Raw genomic sequence first — 20,483 nt, forward strand, 5'->3', positions numbered from 1 at the left:
AGTGGTACTGTCTGAGTATGCGTGGATACCTTGATTTATGACAAAACCATTGTCCTCTATCTGTCACCCCTGCTTTAGCTGTAGAAATTTAGCTTTTCTTCTCATTTTTGGCCGACTTTGCCTGAAAAACAAGGGTAATTCTGCTTTTAAAGTGTTAAATGAGTCTTCTGCATTTTTAAATATACATAGTTGACTAAAGTAATAAATACCATATTTAATCTGACGTGTTACATGATGAAAGGTCTGGAAATGCACCATCAGGCATCAACACAAATGCACGTAAATTTACAAGAAACGAACTAGTAAACCCATCTGGATTCACAGTTTGACAATGTATTGTTATTGTCTGGTCTAGAGGATGATTTAATTGCAATTAGACCTTTAAATGTAGTTCTCTTTCAAGCTGTATTGTGGAAGGCATGGTAATGATGTCCTGGTGGAGATATCTGATTTCCCAGATTGGATGTCTCAATAGCATTCCAGCATTCAGATCTTTAGTGCTTTGGGTTTTGCGATGCACAGTTGACCGCAGGAACACAAAATCTAATATATTTGTAGTTTTACAGTAAGCAGAAGTTTTAATTTATATATTACTTTGACCCTGCTGCATTCATTGTCAGCAAAGTTGCAAGACCCTCAAGGAAACATAAACATACAGTGGTTTGCAAAAGTATTCGGCCCCCTTGAAGTTTTCCACATTTTGTCATATTACTGCCACAAACATGCATCAATTTTATTGGAATTCCACGTGAAAGACCAATACAAAGTGGTGTACACGTGAGAAGTGGAACAAAAATCATACATGATTCCAAACATTTAAAAAAAAAAAAACTGCAAAGTGGGGTGTGCGTAATTATTCAGCCCCCTGAGTCAATACTTTGTAGAACCACCTTTTGCTGCAATTACAGCTGCCAGTGTTTTAGGGTATGTCTCTACCAGCTTTGCACATCTAGAGACTGAAATCCTTGCCCATTATTCTTTGCAAAACAGCTCCAGCTCAGTCAGATTATATGGACAGCAGTTTTCAGATCTTGCCACAGATTCTCGATTGGATTTAGATCTGGACTTTAACTGGGTCATTCTAACACATGGATATGTTTTTGTTTTAAACCATTCCATTGTTGCCCTGGCTTTATGTTTAGGGTCGTTGTCCTGCTGCAGTGTTCTCCCCAGAATTTTTTTCCAGCCGGGTGGCATGAAAAAGTAGCCGGGTGGGAAATTATGGTCACGATGGGTGGGGAAAGAGGGTGATGATGTCTGCTACTACTAGGTGAGAATGGACAGGGAGGATCATGCTGGGGAGAAGAGTAGGTGGAGCACACTGGTTGTTACCTGGTGAGGTAATCATGCTAGGCATTTCCGATAGGGAGAGAGGATTACACTAAGTGATGCTAATGGAGAAAGGCATCTTGCACTGAATGGTGCCGTTTTGATGTGCAATCCGATAAAGTGCTGCCAAAGCCGGATTAATACCAGAAAGGGGCTGTAGACAGGGTGACTAATTTAGGCCCAAAACTACACATCCCCACAGACTATTTTGTTATCTAATTCAAAAAGTCTCACAATAGTGTTGGCTGTCATAGCAGTAGTAAACCCAGTGTAGACATGCTTGTTGCTTGTCTATGCTAAACAGCATGCACTACAAAGGAAAATAAAAGTGCTTGGGGGTTTCTGCTGTGGCTTCTCCCCTTAAAAAAAATCAAGCACTGGTAAATATATATATATATATATATATATATATATATATATATATATATATATATATATATATATATATACTGTATACAGGAAATACAGTATATAGAGGACAGAGGGGGGTTGAGTAGAAGAAGTGAATGCAAACTGAAGGGAAGAGGAATAGGTGTGAGTGTCTGGGAGGGAGATAGATTCTTTGAGGGACAGAGAGAGTGTGTGAAAAGGACTGGGAAAGGGGAAAGAAAAAGAGGGAGAAAGTGTGTGAGAGAGAAATGTGTAAGAGGGATACAGACTAATGCAGAAAATAAAATGTTTGTGTGAGGTGCACAGCACACTGCAGGAAGTCTGCAGACTGATGTCCAGGACAGCTAGCTATGTAATGTCTCCGGCAGAGCAGTGGGGGAAGGGAAGCAGTAGTGCCTATAAAGTTGTTTAATACCTGTCTCCGTAGCACAGAGATGGCAGGTGACAGTCATCACAAGGATTCCATTGCTTAGGGACCATTACTGCTATCAGATAACCATCTGCCCTGCTGCTGCTCTCCCCGGCATGAACGAGCGTTGCTCCACGCTGTTCTCTATGTGCTGTGACCTCTGATCGGGGTGGGAAGGCTGGGGCACGTGCTGGGAAATGTCCTGCATGATGGGAAGACAGGAGGAGGAGAGCCGTTCTCTGCACTACTCAGGCAGATCAGTGAGTGACTCATCAGAGGGAACACAGCAAGCCCACGTTCTCTCAGTTCTTTCTCTGAGTGCTCTGACTCCTTCAAAGCTCCGCGGTCTGGCGGCTTTCAATGTCAGGAGCTGAGGAGGAGGGCGAAGATTGTGTCAGAGTGACAGCGGGCCAGCTCCAATGCCACAGACGCTGCGCACTGTGCTGGACGAATGTGGAGAACGGCAAATACGCTGCTGCAGACAGGGAGTAGTGATCACAGCAGCCGGGCGGGGACTGACCACCAGCCGGGCGCTCCGCCCAGTTAAAAGGCTCTGGGGAGAACACTGTGCTGGAAGGTAAACCTCCGCCCCAGTCTCAAGTCTTTTGCAGACTCCCAAGAGGTTTTCTTCCTAGATTGCCCTGTATTTGGCTCCATCCATTTTCCCATCAACTCTGTCCGGCTTCCCTGTCCCTGCTGAAGAGAAGCACCCCCAGAGCATGATGCTGCCACCACCATATTTGACAGTGGGGATGGTGTGTTCAGAGTGATGTGCACATAGCATTTTGCATTTTGGCCAAAAAGTTCCATTTTGGTCTCATCTGACCAGAGCACCTTCTTCCACATGTTTGCTGTGTCCCCCACATGGCTTGTGGCAAACTGTAAACTGGACTTCTTATGCTTTTCTGTTAACAATTGCTTTCTTCTTGCCACTCTTCCATAAAGGCCAACTTTGTGCAGTGCACGACTAATAGTTGCCCTATGGACAGATTCCTCCACCTGAGCTGTAGATCTCTGCAGCTCGTTCAGAGTCACTATGGGTCTCTTGACTGCATTTCTGATCAGCGCTCTCCTTATTCAGCCTGTAAGTTTAGGTGGACGGCCTTGTCTTGGTAGGTTTACAGTTGTGCCATACTCCTTTCATTTCTGAATGATCGCTTGAACAGTGCTTCGTGGGATGTTCAAGGCTTTGGAAATCTTTTTGTAGCCTAAGCCTGCTTTAAATTTCTCAATAACTTCGTCCCTGAACTGTCTGGTGTGTTCCTTGGACTTCATGGTGGTGTTGCTCCCAATATTCTCTTAATCGACCTATGAGGGCGTAACAGAGCAGCTGTATTTGTACTGACATTAGATTACACACAGGTGCACTCTATTTAATCATTAGCACTCATCAGGCAATGTCTATGGGCAACTGACTGCACTCCAACCAAAGGGGGCTGAATAATTACACACATCCCACTTTGCATTTATTTTTTTAAATGTTTGGAATCCTGTATGATTTTCGTTCCACTTCTCACGTGTACACTACTTTGTATTGGTCTTTTTCGCGGAATTCCGATAAAATTTTGTGTTTGGCAGTAATATGACAAAATGTTGAAAACTTCAACAGGGCCGAATACTTTTGCAAACCACTGTAATAATGGATACAGTTAACCATTTACAATCGGCGTCCAGGACTGAGGCTCAATTTAGTTTGAATAGGAATGAGCACTTGCTAATTTTGCAGTATCAGGGGAAAGGTATGGAAAGGACCAGTATTTCTGTAATAAACATCTCATAGGTTCTCAACTGTGAAAGCTAGACAACTGGGTCAGACAAAATCTCCAAAATATGTAGTGGCTACTAATGTGGCATTCATTGATGATGAATGCTGAGACACCTTCTTATCAAAACCAGGGCTCCTCTCTGTCACCTCTATATCTGACTCTGTTTGCTCTTACTCTACCCCCTTTTCATTTATTTTGAGTCTGAGGCTTTTGTCTGTACATTTTTAGGATCTCTCCATTGATGTTTTTCCTCCTCCCCTTCCTTTGTCTTCTGTGTTTGTTAACCCATGGTTTTTTTTGCTGTTTGAGATAAAAAGGGTGGAGAGCTGAAGGACACACTACTGTTAGAACTTAAAAGGGCACTATGGCGAAAAATCATAAAATTTTAAATATGTGCAAACATATACAAATAAAAAGTACATTTTTCCAGAGTAAAATGAGCCATAAATTACTTTTCTCCTATGTTGCTGTCACTTACAGTAGGTAGTAGAAATCTGACAGAAGTGACAGGTTTTGGACTAGTTCATCTCTTCATAGGGGATTCTCAGGGATTTATTTATTTTCAAAAGCACTTAGTGAATGGCATTTGCTCTGTCCAACTGCCAAAAACTGTGTTGCGAGCAGGGAAGCTAGCCAGCATCATTGTTTAAATCCTTTTTAAGGAATATCTTTATAAAGAATAAAAGCCTTGCTGAGAATCCTCTTTGAAGAGATGGACTAGTCCAAAACCAGTCACTTCTGTCAGATTTCTACTGCCTACTGTAAGTGACGGCAGTATAGGAGAAAAGTAATTTATGGCTCATTTTACTCTGGGAAAAAAACATATTACTTATTTGTTTACGTTTGCACATATATAAAATTTTAAAATTTTTCGCCATAGTGCCCCTTTCATAGTGCTGCTGATCTTCTGTCTACTTCTCAAAAGCATGAAGTGACATTCGAATTTGGATCCCCTGACAAATTGACTTAGAGGAGCTGTCACGAAAATCTTACAATTTAAAACACATACAAATAAAAAGTACATTTTCTCCAAGAGTAAAATGAGCCATAAATTACTTTTCTCCTATGTCGCTGTCACTTACAGTGGGTAGTAGAAATCTGACATTACCGACAGATTTTGGACTAGCCTATTTTCTCATAGGGGGGGTTCTCAGTGTTTTCTTTATTTTTAAAAGCACTTGGTGAATGGCAGTTGCTCCGTCCAACTGCCAACATAGTGTGCAGCGAGCAGGGAAGCTGGCCAGCATGTTTGTATTCATAATTTTCAGAGCATGTCTTTATAAAGAATAAAGGCAATGCTTAGAATTCCCCATGAAGTGATGGACTAGCCCAAAACCAGTCGGTAATGTCAGATTTCTACTGCCTACTGTAAGTGACGGCAACATAGGTGAAAAGTAATTTATGGCTCATTTTACTCTGGGAGAAATGTACTTCTTATTTGCATGTGTTTTAAATGTTAAGATTTTCGCAACAGTTCCTTTTAAGTATCTTTCTTTTTTTCCTTCAAATCTGTTTTCCGGTTGCAATTTTATTGGATAGACAACTGTCCAACACCCCCCCCCCCCCCCTCATAGTTGGAGAGCATGAAGGAGCCACCAGTGTGCGTGCAGAGATCTGACTGCTGAGAGGTAAACTCTGTGGGTGACGCTACAGCTGAATCCATTTCCCTGTTCCTGATTCCTGATGTAAAAAAGCAATTAACTATCTCTGCACCCTTCCCCACTGACGTGATCAAAAGGTTGAATAAAAAGCAATTGGGAATTATTTCTTTTTACAGGCAGGGTTTTTAGAGGTGCATAAAGGTGGTATAAATGTACTGGGGAAGGGGGAAAGAGATGCCTTATTAGGCAGATTTTTTTCAGGACACACAAAAATCTACTTATTAAACACAAATGGAACACATCCCACTGGATTCTTATGTCCAGGCAGGAGTTATTCCTAATGAATTAAGGGGAAGGGTTATTCCAGTCCAAAATCTTTTTTGCAGAAAGGTTCATAAAGAAATGAAAGCAAGATTGTATTTTAAGAACTTTAGTAATTTTGCAGATGATCCTAGAGGAGGAAAAGATTCAACTACAGAAATTGTCTGTATAAATTAGCAAATGTACTGAAGCATTAAATAGTTTAAAGGACCATGGGGAGTTCAATCACTTCAATGAAAATCTTAAAGATTAGATTGAAAAATTCTGAAAACAATTTTAATGAAACTAAAGGAAGCAAGTTTCAAAGGGATTCGGAGGATTGCAGAGAGGGTGAATATTTTAGTTCAGGCATAGGACAAACATTTTAACATCACTTTAAAGAATTTTGAAGTTGAGAAAGATGAGCAGGATGATGCAGTTTTGACAACGAAGTGCCTTTCAGCCGTCCATCTACTATCATGTACACAGAGTCCTCAGACTTGACCGAACTCAGAAGGGGAAGAAAACTCCATAAACAACAAAACTATCCATAGCATGTGCAAAGATAAAAATAGTACAGGGGAAACTCGAAAAATTAGAATATCAAGCAAAATTTCATTTAGTTCAGTAATTCAACTTAAAAGGTGAAACTAATATATGAAATGGATTGATTACATGCAAAGGGAGATATTTCAAGCCTTTATTTGTTATAATTGTGATGCTTTTGGCATACTGTTTATGAAAACCCCAAAATTAAAATCTCAGAAAATTAGAATTAGTTGAAATTAGTTAAACAGGGTTTTTAAATTGGCAAATGTCCAACCTTTGAAAAATCTAATCATGCATATGTACTTGATTTGGGACCCTTTGCATCATTTACTGCCTCAATGCGACGTGGAATGGATGCTATCACAGCCTGTGGCACTGCTGAGGCATTATAGAAGACCAGGATGCTTTAACAGCAGCCTTCATCATTTCTGCATTGTTCTGTCTCGTGTCCCATCTTTCTTTTGGCACTGCCCCATAGATTCTCTATGGGGTTCAGGTCAGGTAAGTTTGATGGCCAATCGAGCACAGTAGTCTCATGGTCATTGAACCAGGTTTTGGTACTTTTGGCAGTGTGGGCAGGTGCCAAGTCCTGCCCACACAATGAACCTAATGGTGTCGTAATAAATAGATGAGCACCTTCTCATGCACGTCCCCAAGGAAGCAACTGGGTCGTGGAACATGTGTGAAGGGTGGAAAACCGGCGGCACTCCTCTTCCTGGGTAAGATGCTCATCTATATATTTCATCTCTCCCTTCTTACATTAAATACTCAAGATGTCCTGAAAGTCCTTCTTGGTTTTGAGTTGGAGGGACCCTGTCTGTCAGTATAATTGCAGAATTTATTTTAAACGTAGTCACGTGGTATTGGGATTTTGTTTTCTTTTTCTAAGAATTCCATTCTCATTGTATCACAATTTAGTAGAGTTAAACTGAAATTGTTTTCTGTTAATGGGCAAGCCATTCAGGCAAATTTGTCGGACCTCAGTGCAGGGCTGTGGAGTCGGTCCAAAAATCCACCGACTCCGACTCCTCAGTTTAGGATTCCACCGACTCGGACTCCGACTCCGCGACTCCGACTACTCTAATTTGCATATTACAATTGTGTTGATTAAAAGTATGTAACATGAAATTCGTCTCTTAACTGCCAACGCTTAGGAATTTTACAAGACAACTGAAGTGAGAAGGATATGTAGACTACTATATTTATTCCCTTTAGACTAAAACTAGTCCTTGGTAAGAGTACTTGTAAAAGGTACAAACCGGAACAAAGAACATCTATCAGGCTCTAGGCAGTGTAAGTGTGGGTACATGTAAGAATGATGTGCAGGTACTCTGCAGGGGAATGAGGAGATTGTAAACAGACAACACCTCTGTGTTCAATGTGCACAGCATTCTCAGTGGATTCCCTGCAGCTCTGTGGGGAGTGCATATGTAGAGTATAGTACTACTGTGTAACAAAGTAAACCTGAGACAGATGAAATTAAAGTTTTATACATACCTGGGGCTTCCTCCAGCCGCCTTCAGGATAATCAGTCCCTCGTTGTCCTCCTCCGCCACCTGGATCTTCTGCTATGAGTCCAGGTACTTGAGCCAGTCAGGCGTAGTGCGCATGCACACACTCCGCCGCCAGGAGCATACTACACCTGTGCAGCACTATTGCGCAGGTGCAGAATGTTCCTGGCTGTGGGAGCGGTATGCGGCCGGACAGCGCTGACTGGCTGAATTACCAGGACTCATAGCAGAAGATCCGGGTGGTGAAGGACAGCGAGGGACTGATTAGCCTGAAGGGGGCTGGAGGAAGCCCCAGGTATGTATAAAACTTTACTTTTCATCCGTCTCAGTTACCCTTTAATTTGTAGTCACCAAACCAAATTTTAACAACATATCAAATTATTTTATTTCATCAGCAAAGGGAGTGCATACATTTGCATAAATCAGCATCAATGCAGAATTATTTCCATCTCGTTGACCATCTCTATTAGTGACACAGCTACACATCAGGCTTTATTCTTACAGCATAGATGTTATTTAGTATATATAAGAGATTCCTGTGTACACATATATACAGTCACAATCAGATATGTATATCTGACCTTAAAAATACGGGGACTGCTTTATTGAAGCAGCACAAGTAACTAATTTTGATTGGTTTATTTCATTTTTGTGGACTAAGCACAGCTATTACTGTATATATACTGTATATATACATTATTTTTAATGACTATTATCTGAGAAATAGAACATTTTATCATATTTTCTATTTTAATTACAGTTACAAATTCATTAGGAGTCGGAGTCGGTGCATTTTTTCCCGACTTCGACTCCGACTCCAGGCACCCAAAATTGCCCGACTCCACGACTCCGACTCCACAGCCCTGCCTCAGTGGGAGTACCCTGTGCTTCAGCTTGCACCCGCCTAAACCTTGACATGTGGGAAAGGCAGCAAGTCTTTGCTGTAGATGTTCCAAGAAAAAGTCATAATTTGGTTATTAACAATGTGCTGTTGTTGTGGAGGTCAGTCAAACCAAAGGATGTCCACTCACAGCCAATGCCTTTGAAACATGTAAGCTATAAGTACAGGTCTTTGCTTTTGTAATTGATGATGGGGAGTAACGAAAGAACATGGTGGTGCTAGATGGCCCACATAATTTTGCATCCACAGTGGTAGGCACACTGTCCCCTCCATGTGGTGGTGTTGTTTCTGCTGGCTCTATGGCCTCTAACTACAGCTTATGTGTAATAATAAATCTGCTGTACCAACCAGTAATCAAAGTGCCAAGCCAGCCAAATTGTGGCATGCCCTCTTCCTTCTCATAACATACAGTTGCAGGGGTGCTGCTAAAGTTTTTGTGGCCCCAGAGCCACTCTGTCAGAAGCCCCTACTCCCAAAATAATAGGTTGCACAAAAAAAAAAAATAGGTGGCCCTCCAGTATAGGCAAGTAGTCAGAGGTTCACCCCATGTATAGGTAGTCACCCCAGTATAGGTGGCCCCCACCCTCCGCATAGGTAGCCAAAAGTGTCCTCTCCCGTATATGGCATTGGTGTCAGTAGGGATATGAAGCTTCCCGCTGCCTCCTCATCCCAAACACTCACAGACCTGCAGATCAGCGGTGACCAGAAGAGAGGAGAGCAGCACACAGTAACCGTGTGGCAGACTTCTAATACAGGAAATGAGCAATGACCTCACTTCCGCATCTGATTTGCACTCTACAATCACTGCAATGCTCTCCCCTGTTCATGTTGCCACTAATCTGAGGTCTGTGTTTGTGTGGCGGGGAGGCAGCTGTAGCTGTACAAGTCAGGCCGTGCCCCTGGCACAGAGCCGGATTAAGGCTAAATGGGGCCCTAAGCAAAGTAACTGATTTGGGCCCCCCCATCATGTCGTAATAGAATCAGAAGATGCAGCTGCACAGCAATATGTCGCACACACCGGGCAGCCGAGCTACTGGTTGCTATGGGCAACAGCACGCTTTCCTCTGTGGGTGCACAATGCAGGGAATAGCAGCGGCAAAATGCAGAGTGAGAGATGAATGGCTGGGACTTTTGCAGGGGCTGGGGCACCCCTGTGAAGAGGGCGCCAGATATCACAGCAGCAGCACTTTCCCCCTGCATCTCCAGCCTGGCAATAGCAGAAAGCTCTGGACACCGCCAAACCGGAAGCCGTTCCCCAGACAGAATTACATAACCACTCCCACCACCGAACAACCATTTTTCCTCCCAAACTAGACAGCCACCATGCAGCCTCCATCCCAGTGAATACGATAGTCCAGCAGAGAAGGCAGCCGCAGTGGGGGAGAATGACAGCACCAGATGAATCACATTCACCTATTGCGATCCAAGCAATAGAGGTCCCGTCATCCGGAGCCCATCTGTCTCCTCTAGAGTGCTGCCGCTCTGTTACTACTACTATTACTACTTCCTACTTCATGTCTGATCTGAGAATCAGGAAGTTCAGAGCGAGCGGCTGCACTGTAGAAGAGACAGATGGGTTTCAGATGACGGGATCTCTATTGCTTGGATCATGGATAGGTGAGTGAGCGTTTGCCATCTGCTGCTATCATTCTTGCTGCAGCTGTGGTTCTCTGTGGGAAGGGAGGGTGGAGTGGGCAGCGGCAGAGCGCATAGTAGCAGGAGGGGGACCTAGGAGGAGAGCCTGGCTCTGAAGACAATCAGCAGCGCACGGCATCATTTGACAAGACAAGACAAATAACATTTATATCGCGCTTTTCTCCTGGTGGACTAAAAGCGCCAGAGCTGAAGCCACTAGGACGCGCCCTATAGGCAGTAGCAGTGTTAGAGAGACTTGCCTACGGTCTCCTACTGAATAGGTGCTGGCTTACTGAACAGGCAGAGCTGAGATTCGAACCCTGGTCTCCTGTGTCAGCGGCAGAGCCCTTAAAGGGACTCCAAGCAGTGCCTGTGGATATGCCTTTAAGCATACCCACAACTAATTCATTACATCCTCACACCTACCAGCATGATGTTTGTAATTATATCCCCCTGGGTTCCTTATATTTCATTGCATTGTGCTGAATCGAGCTGCCAACTTTGGAGAAAAGTCGTCCTGTGGCCGTGATTTCGATCGTGAAAATATCAAAAACTAAAAGGCATAGAGCAGCCATTTATATATCATTGGAAAGAGGAGAAAAAGAGCTTTAAAATGATATGCATCTTTCCATACTTACTGCACTGCTCAGAGTCCCTTTAACCATTATACCATCCAGCCACCGCTGACTTTGGAGAAAAGTCGTCCTGTGGCCGCGATTTCGATTGCGAAAATATTGAAAACTAAAAGGCATAGAGCAGCTGTTTATATATCATTGGAGAGAGGAGAAAGAGAGCTTTAAAATGATATGAATCTTTCCATAGTTACTGCACTGCTCAGAGTCCCTTTAACCATTATACCATCCAGCCACCGCTGACTTTGGAGAAAAGTCATCCTGTGGCCGCGATTTCAATCGCGAAAATATCGAAAACTAAAAGGCATAGAGCAGCTGTTTATATATCATTGGAGAGAGGAGAAAGAGAGCTTTAAAATGATATGAATCTTTCCATAGTTACTGCACTGCTCAGAGTCCCTTTAACCATTATACCATCCAGCCACCGCTGACTTTGGAGAAAAGTCGTCCTGTGGCCGCGATTTCAATCGCCACCGCTGACAGGATGGCAAGGGCTGGTTTATGTGCTAATGGGGCCCCTTTGACTCTGAATGGGGCCCCAAGCGACTGCTTTTGTTGCCTGGTCGGTAATCCGGCCCTGCCCTGGCAGTATGAGAGGGCCCTGCTGTAGGTGAGGCCCAAAGCGACTGCTTGGCTTGCCTGGGCCAAGCAGTACCAGTGCACAAGAGGGCACACACACACACTTGAATAGAAAACAAAAGTAACCTCTGTTCTAAGGCCAGGCTAAATTTTTAGAAAGCTTCCTCCAAGAGGCTTTTGCTTGACCTTTAAGGGTTGTTAGTGCTGCTAACTAGATTTGGTAGCACAGGCTATTTGAAAATGTATACCTGTAATTTTGTGTCCCTAAGGAAGTGATTTTTGCTTTGCCATGCTATGCTAATGGAGTCCCGCATCATATTTTTTACCAGCAAATTTAAAGCGCTGAAGCTCTTCATTTTTTTCCTTACAGTGACCTATATCTGCTGTGAAATCTATTTCGGCTTCTAGCTTACTTTTTCCCTTACAGCTACTAAGAAAACAACCTTTTAGTACACTGCCAATTCAGAAATAATAGGCTTCTGGGGAGCCAACTAATGTATGGCTAATACCGCATGCTAAACTGAAACCAGATTACATTCATACTAAGGGCTCATTCACACCAATGCGCTTCTGTTTACTTCTGTGCGCTTTTTTTCAGCAACATGTATCTGTTAACATTATGTGCTGAAAAAAAGTAGACAGAAGCGCACAAAGTGTGAATGAGGCCCGAGAGAGAAAAACCTTTTAATTTAGACAACTGAATTCTACTTTGTATTTTATATAATATAACTTAATGAAAACAAATGGCTTATTTTTACAGTATTCATTTATAAATGTTTATTCAGTGTTTGCCCATTATCCACTTCACGACCGCCCCCAGCCGATGGGCGGCGGCAAAGTCCGGGCCCAAACGACCGCAATACGCCCATCGGCGGGGGCGGCTGCGGGAGTGGCTATGCGGCGATCGCGTCATTCGTGACGCGATCAGCCGCCGGGGACTGGCTCCGCCCCCCGTTCGCTGTAACCCGCCGGCCGTTCGGAAGCGCCGGCGGGTTACTAGCACCCGGATCGCCGCGTGTACTGTGTATAATAGGCTTTGTAATGTATACAAAGCCTATTATACTGGCTGCCTCCTGCCCTGGTGGTCCCAGTGTCCGAGGGACCACCAGGGCAGGCTGCAGCCACCCTAGTCTGCACCCAAGCACACTGATTTCCCCCCCCCCTGCCCTCTGATCGCCCACAGCACCCCTCAGACCCCCCCCTGCCCACCCCCCAGACCACTGTTTGCACCCAGTCACCCCCCTAATCACCCATCAATCACTCCCTGTCACTATCTGTCAACGCTATTTTTTTTTTTAGTCCCTAATCTGCCCCCTACTCCCTCCTGATCACCCCCCCACCCCTCAGATTCTCCCCAGACCCCCCCCCCCCCCCCCCCCGTGTACTGTATGCATCTATCCCCCCTGATCACCTGTCAATCACCCGTCAATCACCCCGTCACTGCCACCCATCAATCAGCCAAAGTGCTTCTGTTGGCAAAACCAGGATAACCAAAGTATAAATGGCTGTCTTAGACAATTTATTCATGGTCTGCTATGTGTCATTAGGTGCTAATAATACTGTACCAGCATGTACAGCATTGGGGACCACATCTCTTAAAGAGGAACTTCAGCTTAAACAAACATACTGTCATTAAGTTACATTAGTTATGTTAATTAAAATAGATAGGTAATATAATCTCTTACCCACCCTGTTTTAAAAGAACAGGAAAATGTTTGTGATTTCATAGGGGCAGCCATCTTTTTGGTTGAAAGTAGGTGACAGGGAGCATGAGACACAGTTCTAACTGTCCTGTGTCCTGATCACCCCTCCCAGTTGCTAGGCAACAAGAACAGCACAATTCCCATCATGCTTTGCTCAGTATCAGGGGAAAAATGCCTGGGCAGTTTTCTTTGATGGGGCAGAGCTTAGCTTCTGTGCAGCCAAAAATGAGGCTTGGATAAGAAAAAGATAGTTCTGATGCTGTGAAACTGTTAAAGAAACACCAAGCCTTTTCAGTGCTGCTGAGTAGATTTTTAGTCTGGAGGTTCATTTTAAGGCTCATTTCCACTAGGGGCAATACGATGCGTTTCCCCACATGTGAATTCAGATAGGGGAACGCAGCCTATTGGAATCAATAGCCTGCCATCTGATTCTTATGCTGCAACATTAAAAGGAAAGCCTGCAGTAACAAATCGTGTCATGCATTCAAATCCCTATAGCCGTGCATGGCACAGCTAGAGGGATTCGGATGCATTTTCGCATCACAGCAAGTGCCAGCTTGTGTTTCAGAGCTGCACACTGGCTACAGTGGAAACGAACGCTTAGGCCCGGTTCACACTTGCGGTTTTGTAAAAACCGTAACGGATGTCGGGACCGCACCGGATCCGGACCTAATCCGTACGGTTCCTATCCGGATCAGGTCCGGATCCGGTCCGTTTGCATCCGTTTTCTGTGCGGTATGAACACGGTTGCGGTCCGGATCCGGTTTCTTACAGAGATAACAACCTGTAAATACCTGGGGTCTGGGAGGTCAGCAGAAGCTCTGGGGTCATTGTTGGAGACAGGTGGACGTGTGGAGACCATCCGTGGATACAGAGACTGCAGTTGGGACCATGGATCCAGTCATTTTTTACTCGTACCTGGGAATTCTCTCCTTCCTGTTGTTCACCTACTACTATGTGGGGAGAAGGCCTCACCTCCTCGTTATCAGACATATCATCAGACATGTTGCTGCCAAAGAGCTCCAGCATGAAATCCCTGCTGCTCCACTCTGTGAACGCTGGGCCCATGTGGTCCCCATCCAAAATGGCCACTAGAAAAAGCATAGGAAGTGGGGTAGAACGTCCGGTTTTTATAGCCAGTGTGTTGTGCGCTCTCCGGTTCTCATTGCTTTGTATTGGCCGGATGCAACAGTCCGGCTCCGCTCCGGATACGTCTGCCGGAGGAGCCGGACCAAAAAATAGCGCATGTTGGATCTTATGCCGGAGTCCGGATCCGGTCCGGCTCCGGTCCGGACGAAACGGACGCATGTGAACGGACGCATAGACTTTCATTGCTATGCCGTGCGTCCGTTCCGCATGCGGTCCGGCTCCGGCACGGCGATTCCGGACGGCGACCGCTAATGTGAACCGGGCCTTACTTGTTGCTGTTGAAGTCTAAAAAAAAATGGACCCTACCACCACTTCACATTTTTCTGTTTTTTTTTGTGTGTGTGTGTGTTTTTTTATATTGCAGTCTTTCTCAGGCATTTGTTGCCTATTCCGTGGTATTTTTATTTAACTGTCTGGTGTAGACACTTTCCGGAGAGCTGAACAACCTGCCAGGATTCTTTCCCATTGATGCCAATGGTGCTCAGATTAGGGACCTATGAAAGCCAGAACATTCTGACCTGCTGGGCTGAGCTGCTGAATGAAGAGTCAGTTTGCTGATTAACATTGCCTACTTGCTCTGTACAGCTAAGTACATATGCTGAAATAGAGGAGTAACTGATCTTAGAAAGTGCACCAAAACATACTATTATTTTTGCAGAAACCACTACAGCGGGTTGCAAAAGTATTCGGCCCCCTTGAAGTTTTCCACATTTTATCACATTACTGCCACAAACCTGCATCAATTTTATTGGAATTCCACGTGAAAGACCAATACAAAGTGGTGTACACGTGAGAAGTGGATCGAAAATCCTACATCATTCCAAACATTTTTTTACAAATGAATAACTGCAAAGTGGGGTGTGCGTAATTATTCGGCCCCCTGAGTCAATACTTTGTAGAACCACCTTTTGCTGCAATTACAGCTGCCAGTCTTTTTAGGGTATGTCTCTACCAGCTTTGCACATCTAGAGACTGAAATCCTTGCCCATTCTTCTTTGCAAAACAGCTCCAGCTCAGTCAGATTAGATGGACAGCGTTTGTGAACAGCAGTTTTTCAGATCTTGCCACAGATTCTCGATTGGATTTAGATCTGGACTTTGACTGGGCCATTCTAACACATAGATATGTTTTGTTTTAAACCATTCCATTGTTGCCCTGGCTTTATGTTTAGGGGCATTGTCCTGCTGGAAGGTGAACCTCCGCCCCAGTCTCATGTCTTTTGCAGTCTCCAAGAGGTTTTCTTCCAAGTTTGCCCTGTATTTTGCTCCATCCACCTTCCCATCAACTCTGACCAGCTTCCCTGTCCCTGCTGAAGAGATGCACCCCCTGAGCATGATGCTGCCACCACCATATTTGACAGTGGGGATGGTGTATTCAGAGTGATGGGCAGTGTTAGTTTTCCGCCACACATAGAGTTTTGCATTTTGGACAAAAAGTTCCATTTTGGTCTCATCTGACCAGAGCACCTTCTTCCACATGTGTGCTGTGTCCCCCACATGGCTTGTGGCAAACTGCAAACTGGACTTCTTATGCTTTCTGTTAACAATGCATTTCTTCTTGCCACTCTTCCATAAAGGCCAACTTTGTACAGTGCATGACTAATAGTTGTCCTATGGACAGAGTCACCCACCTGAGCTGTAGATCTCTGCAGCTCGTCCAAAGTCACCATGGGCCTCTTGACTTCATTTCTGATCAGCGCTCTCCTAGTTAGGCCTGTGAGTTTAGGTGGATGGCCTTGTCTTGGTAGGTGTACAGTTGTGCCATACTCCTTCCATTTCTGAATGATCGCTTGAACAGTGCTCCGTGGGATGTTCAAATCTTTTTGTAGCCTAAGCCTGCTTTAAGTTTCTCAATAACTTGATCCCTGACCTGTCTTGTGTGTTCTTTGGACTTCACGGTGTTGTTGCTCCCAATATTCTCTTAGACAACCTCTGAGGCCCTCACAGAGCAGCTGTATTTGTACTGACATTAGATTACACACAGGTGCACTCTGTTTAATCATTAGCACTCATCAGGCAATGTCTATAGGCAACTGACTGCACTCAGATCAAAGGGGGCCGAATAATTATGCACACACCACTTTGCAGTTATTGATTTGTAAAAAATGTTTGGAATCCTGTATGATTTTCGTTCCACTTCTCATGTGTACACCACTTTGTGTTGGTCTTTCATGTGGAATTCCAATAAAATTGATTCATGTTTGTGGCAGTACTATGACAAAATGTGGAAACCGTCAAGGGGGCCGAATACTTTTGCAACCCACTGTATTTGCTTACTCAGGCCTTTTTAGACCTGTAAAGATTTAAGGAACATTAAAGAGACTCTGAAGCGAAATAAATTTGCTACATTTACCTTATAATTCGCTTCAGAAGTCTCATCTGCGCAAAACCACCGCATTCTCCCCTGAAAAATGAGGGCTGCAGACCCCCCAAATCCCCGGGGGGACTAAGACCAGTGCTTCCTAGAAGGGGCAGAGCTCTCTGCTGTAGCTCTGCCTCTCCTGCCGTCAATCGCCGCGCATCGCTGCCTCTCCCAGCCCCTCTCACTCTTCCTTCACAGAGAGGGGCGGGGAGAGGCAGCGATTGACGACAGGAGAGGCAGAGCTACAGCTCATAGCTCTGCCTCTCAGGGCAGCACAATCCACAACCAAGTTGGTCGTGGATGTTTGCCCGGGGGTTTGGGGGGTCTGCAGCCCTTGTTTTTCGGGGGGGGGGGGGAATGCAGCAGTTTAGCGCAGATGAGACTTCTGAAGCGAATGATAAGGTAAATGTAGCAAATTTATTTAGCTTCAGAGTCTCTTTAAATAACAATGTCATGTATTACGCTGAAACATAACAATTTTTATTTCCAAAACTTTAAATATGAATTTTTAAGTCTGGTCATAGACATGGAATATCTTTTAAAGAGGACTTGAACTTTTCTACAGGAGAAAAGTAAAACAGAATAACCCAAGCTGTTTGTATTCAGAGATAACAGGCTAATTCTCCCTTATCTGGAAGTTATATATCAGCTGTCACCTCTGTCTGATCTGTGCCACAGCAGCTGAGTTCAGACAGGCTATATGTAAATACAGGAGGGTAAAGTGGATCCGAGATAAACTTTTACACATTTCATAATTGTGCCCCTTACATATATTTTATAGGGCATTCCTCAAGCCAAATACTTTTTTCTTAGTTTGTTTTAATGCCCTAATTCCCTATAAACTAAACAAGCCTCACCCACAGCTCCTCCAGCGCCTAGGCATTCTGAGTCTCGTAGCAAGTGCTCGTGAGAGCTCAGTCTGGGGAGGAGGAGGCTTTTCCTAAGTGAGGAGGCTATAACAGCCGGGCGCTGCTGAGATTTCAGAGGCAAGGGGGCAGAGAGGGGAGTGGAGTTTTCACAGGCTGAGGGGAGGAGATACAGAGCCGCTTGCGTGTGTAATGATGTCAAGCAGAATATGGCTGCTCTCATTTGATCACAGGAAGAAATAATAATATACTGTTGAGTTGTTTGCAGATAGATTTGTTTTGTGAAAACTATCTAAATTTTAGATAAGCTATATATACACAAGTTACTTCCTATAGTTAGTTTCTCAGCTCAGATCCACTTTAACCCTGTATGTGCTTCCATGATATCAGGAAGTAACTACACTGCAGCATTTTTGTGGAGAAATGTAAGCAGTAACTTTTTTTTTCTGTAAAGGATATTATAAATTTGCTTATCTTTTAGAGCAGAGAGGAAGTCCTGGGTTTAGGTCCGCTTTAAGTATTCCTAAAGCAGTCTCAGCACATAGAAATATGTTCTATATACACAAAATATCATCATACCATATATGAACTTCTTAATTGCATAACGTCACATGGTAGTACCTTTTATCACGAATTCATTCACATGAGTGTTTGTTCCCTGTGCAGGTGACTTGTCAGAGAATCTTTACCTTGTAGTAGTAATGTCTGATACAATCTCTTAGAATAGTTTTGAACGGGCTTGTAGATATTAAACCAAGCAGATCATTTTATCTGTACTTAGGTGATTGGATAGGATTTTAATTATGCCTCATGTAAAAATAATTTGTATTCATTTTAAAATGCTTATGTTGTATTAATTATTGCAGCATTTATACAAATGTCCACTAGGTGGCAATATATATTTTGCTTCAAAGGACTTGCTCTACAGAGCCTGAAAAACAGACTGCAGTTCAGTATTAACAGCATCATGATGAAACCAAATTATCTCTGCTTTGAAAGTCTGTTTTGTCCATTTTAAGCAGCTGACTGTGCATCTGTTGAAGTATAAATCTTTCTGTCAGAACTTTTTATAGACTGAACTTTTTATAGACAGAACATGAGGCTGTCATGCTAAACATGCACAGAGAAATCTGGAGCAGAATAGAGCAAAATTAAGCTTTTCTTGTTCCAAATACAGTGTTGCCTCTAAGGATATTAGCATTGCCTTTCCTTATCTTACACTATTAGATAATTTGTATTATCAGTGGTTATTTTTCTTGTAAAACAAGGTATTTGCGTTTACTCAGGCTGGAGTGAGCGTATGAGGTGTCCCACAGTGCATCACTGCTGAATATGCATATTATCCCTTTGTTGTCCATAACAGCTAAACAAAAAATGTGCTGAAAAGTTACCCCCTCGGAGCAGAAAGGATGGTGGAGCAGGTTTTGTTACTGGCAGCCTTAAGGATTGTGCACTAGCAATTCTGCTCTTGTTAGCTGTGTCTGTGCCCCCATCGCCTGCAACATGGTGTGTAGAGTCTACTGCTCAAGGGCTTGATTCACTAACTGGCGGTGAGTTTGGACGTCTTAACCACCCTGGCGTTCTATTAAGATTGCCAGGGCGGCTGCGGGAGGGTTTTTTTTAAACTAAAATAAACTATTTCATGCAGCCAACTGAAAGTTGGCTGCATGAAAGCCCACTAGATGGCGCTCCGGAGGCGTTCTTCTGATCGCCTCCGGCGGCCAAAAGTAACACGGAAGGCCGCAATGAGCGGCCTTCCGTGTTTTGCTTACTTCGTCGCCATGGCGATGAGCGGAGTGACGTCATGGACGTCAGCCGACGTCCTGACGTCAGCCGCCTCCGATCCAGCCCTTAGCGCTGGCCGGAACTATTTGTTCCGGCTGCGCAGGGCTCAGGCGGCTGGGGGGACCCTCTTTCGCCGCTGCTCGCGGCGGATCGCCGCAGAGCGGCGGCGATCAGGCAGCACACGCGGCTGGCAAAGTGCCGGCTGCGTGTGCTGCACTTTATTTGAACAAAATCGGCCCAGCAGGGCCTGAGCGGCACCCTCTGGCGGTACTGGACGAGCTGAGCTCGTCCATACCGCTAAGGTGGTTAAAGGTTAAGACGTCCAAACTACAGCGCTAAGGACTTAGCGCGCATAAATCGTTGCACTTCGCGCGTTAACTCAGTGCGCCGAAAAGTCGCACCGGTGCGTGCTAAAACGTTGCATGCGGTGCAACAAAAACTGCGCATATGGTGTCCCTGAAACAGTCACACCGTCGCCGTTTCAGGGGCACCATATGCTCCATTTTAGTCACACCGCATGCGACGCTTGGCGCACTGAGTTAACTCGAGGTGCAACCTTTTATGCGTGATGTAGTTTTGCACGATTATTAGTGCACGCAAAAATACTTTCCGTGCACTAAGTGGCTTTTCACTCCGGCGCTAACACTTAGCGCCAGTTAGTGAATCAAGCCTCAAGACTACCTGTGTCCCTGGCTTGTGAATTGGAGTGTGCAAGCAATGTGTCAGTGGTGCAATGATCCGGGATTCTTCTTCTGTGGCAATCTCTGTCTCTCATATCTATGGCGTCTTAAGACACAGCTGTATCATCCTTGGGGCACATCTGGCTATGGGGAGAGGGGCTGACTTGCACAGAGGGGACATCAGGCTACTGTGGAGGGGGCTATACTGGGTAGGGGGCTTATACGCAAGTCAATCACCTTTTTCTGGTTTCTGAGGGAAAAGTGGGTACCTCGGCTTATACGCGCGTATATACGGTAACAAGCACATCAATGTATGCATATAAATATATTTAGCCAA

The 20,483-nt window shown here is 44.4% G+C and overlaps 1 protein-coding gene across 3 annotated transcripts in view; it reads left to right on the plus strand.

The window, feature by feature from the left end:
- LOC137520629 (retinol dehydrogenase 12-like) overlaps positions 1–20,483 on the plus strand; it is a 62,667-nt gene that overhangs the window by 27,275 nt on the left and 14,909 nt on the right. The window lies entirely within an intron of this gene.

This window comes from Hyperolius riggenbachi, chromosome 1 (genome assembly GCF_040937935.1).
Source record: "Hyperolius riggenbachi isolate aHypRig1 chromosome 1, aHypRig1.pri, whole genome shotgun sequence".
Lineage (NCBI taxonomy): Eukaryota > Metazoa > Chordata > Amphibia > Anura > Hyperoliidae > Hyperolius > Hyperolius riggenbachi.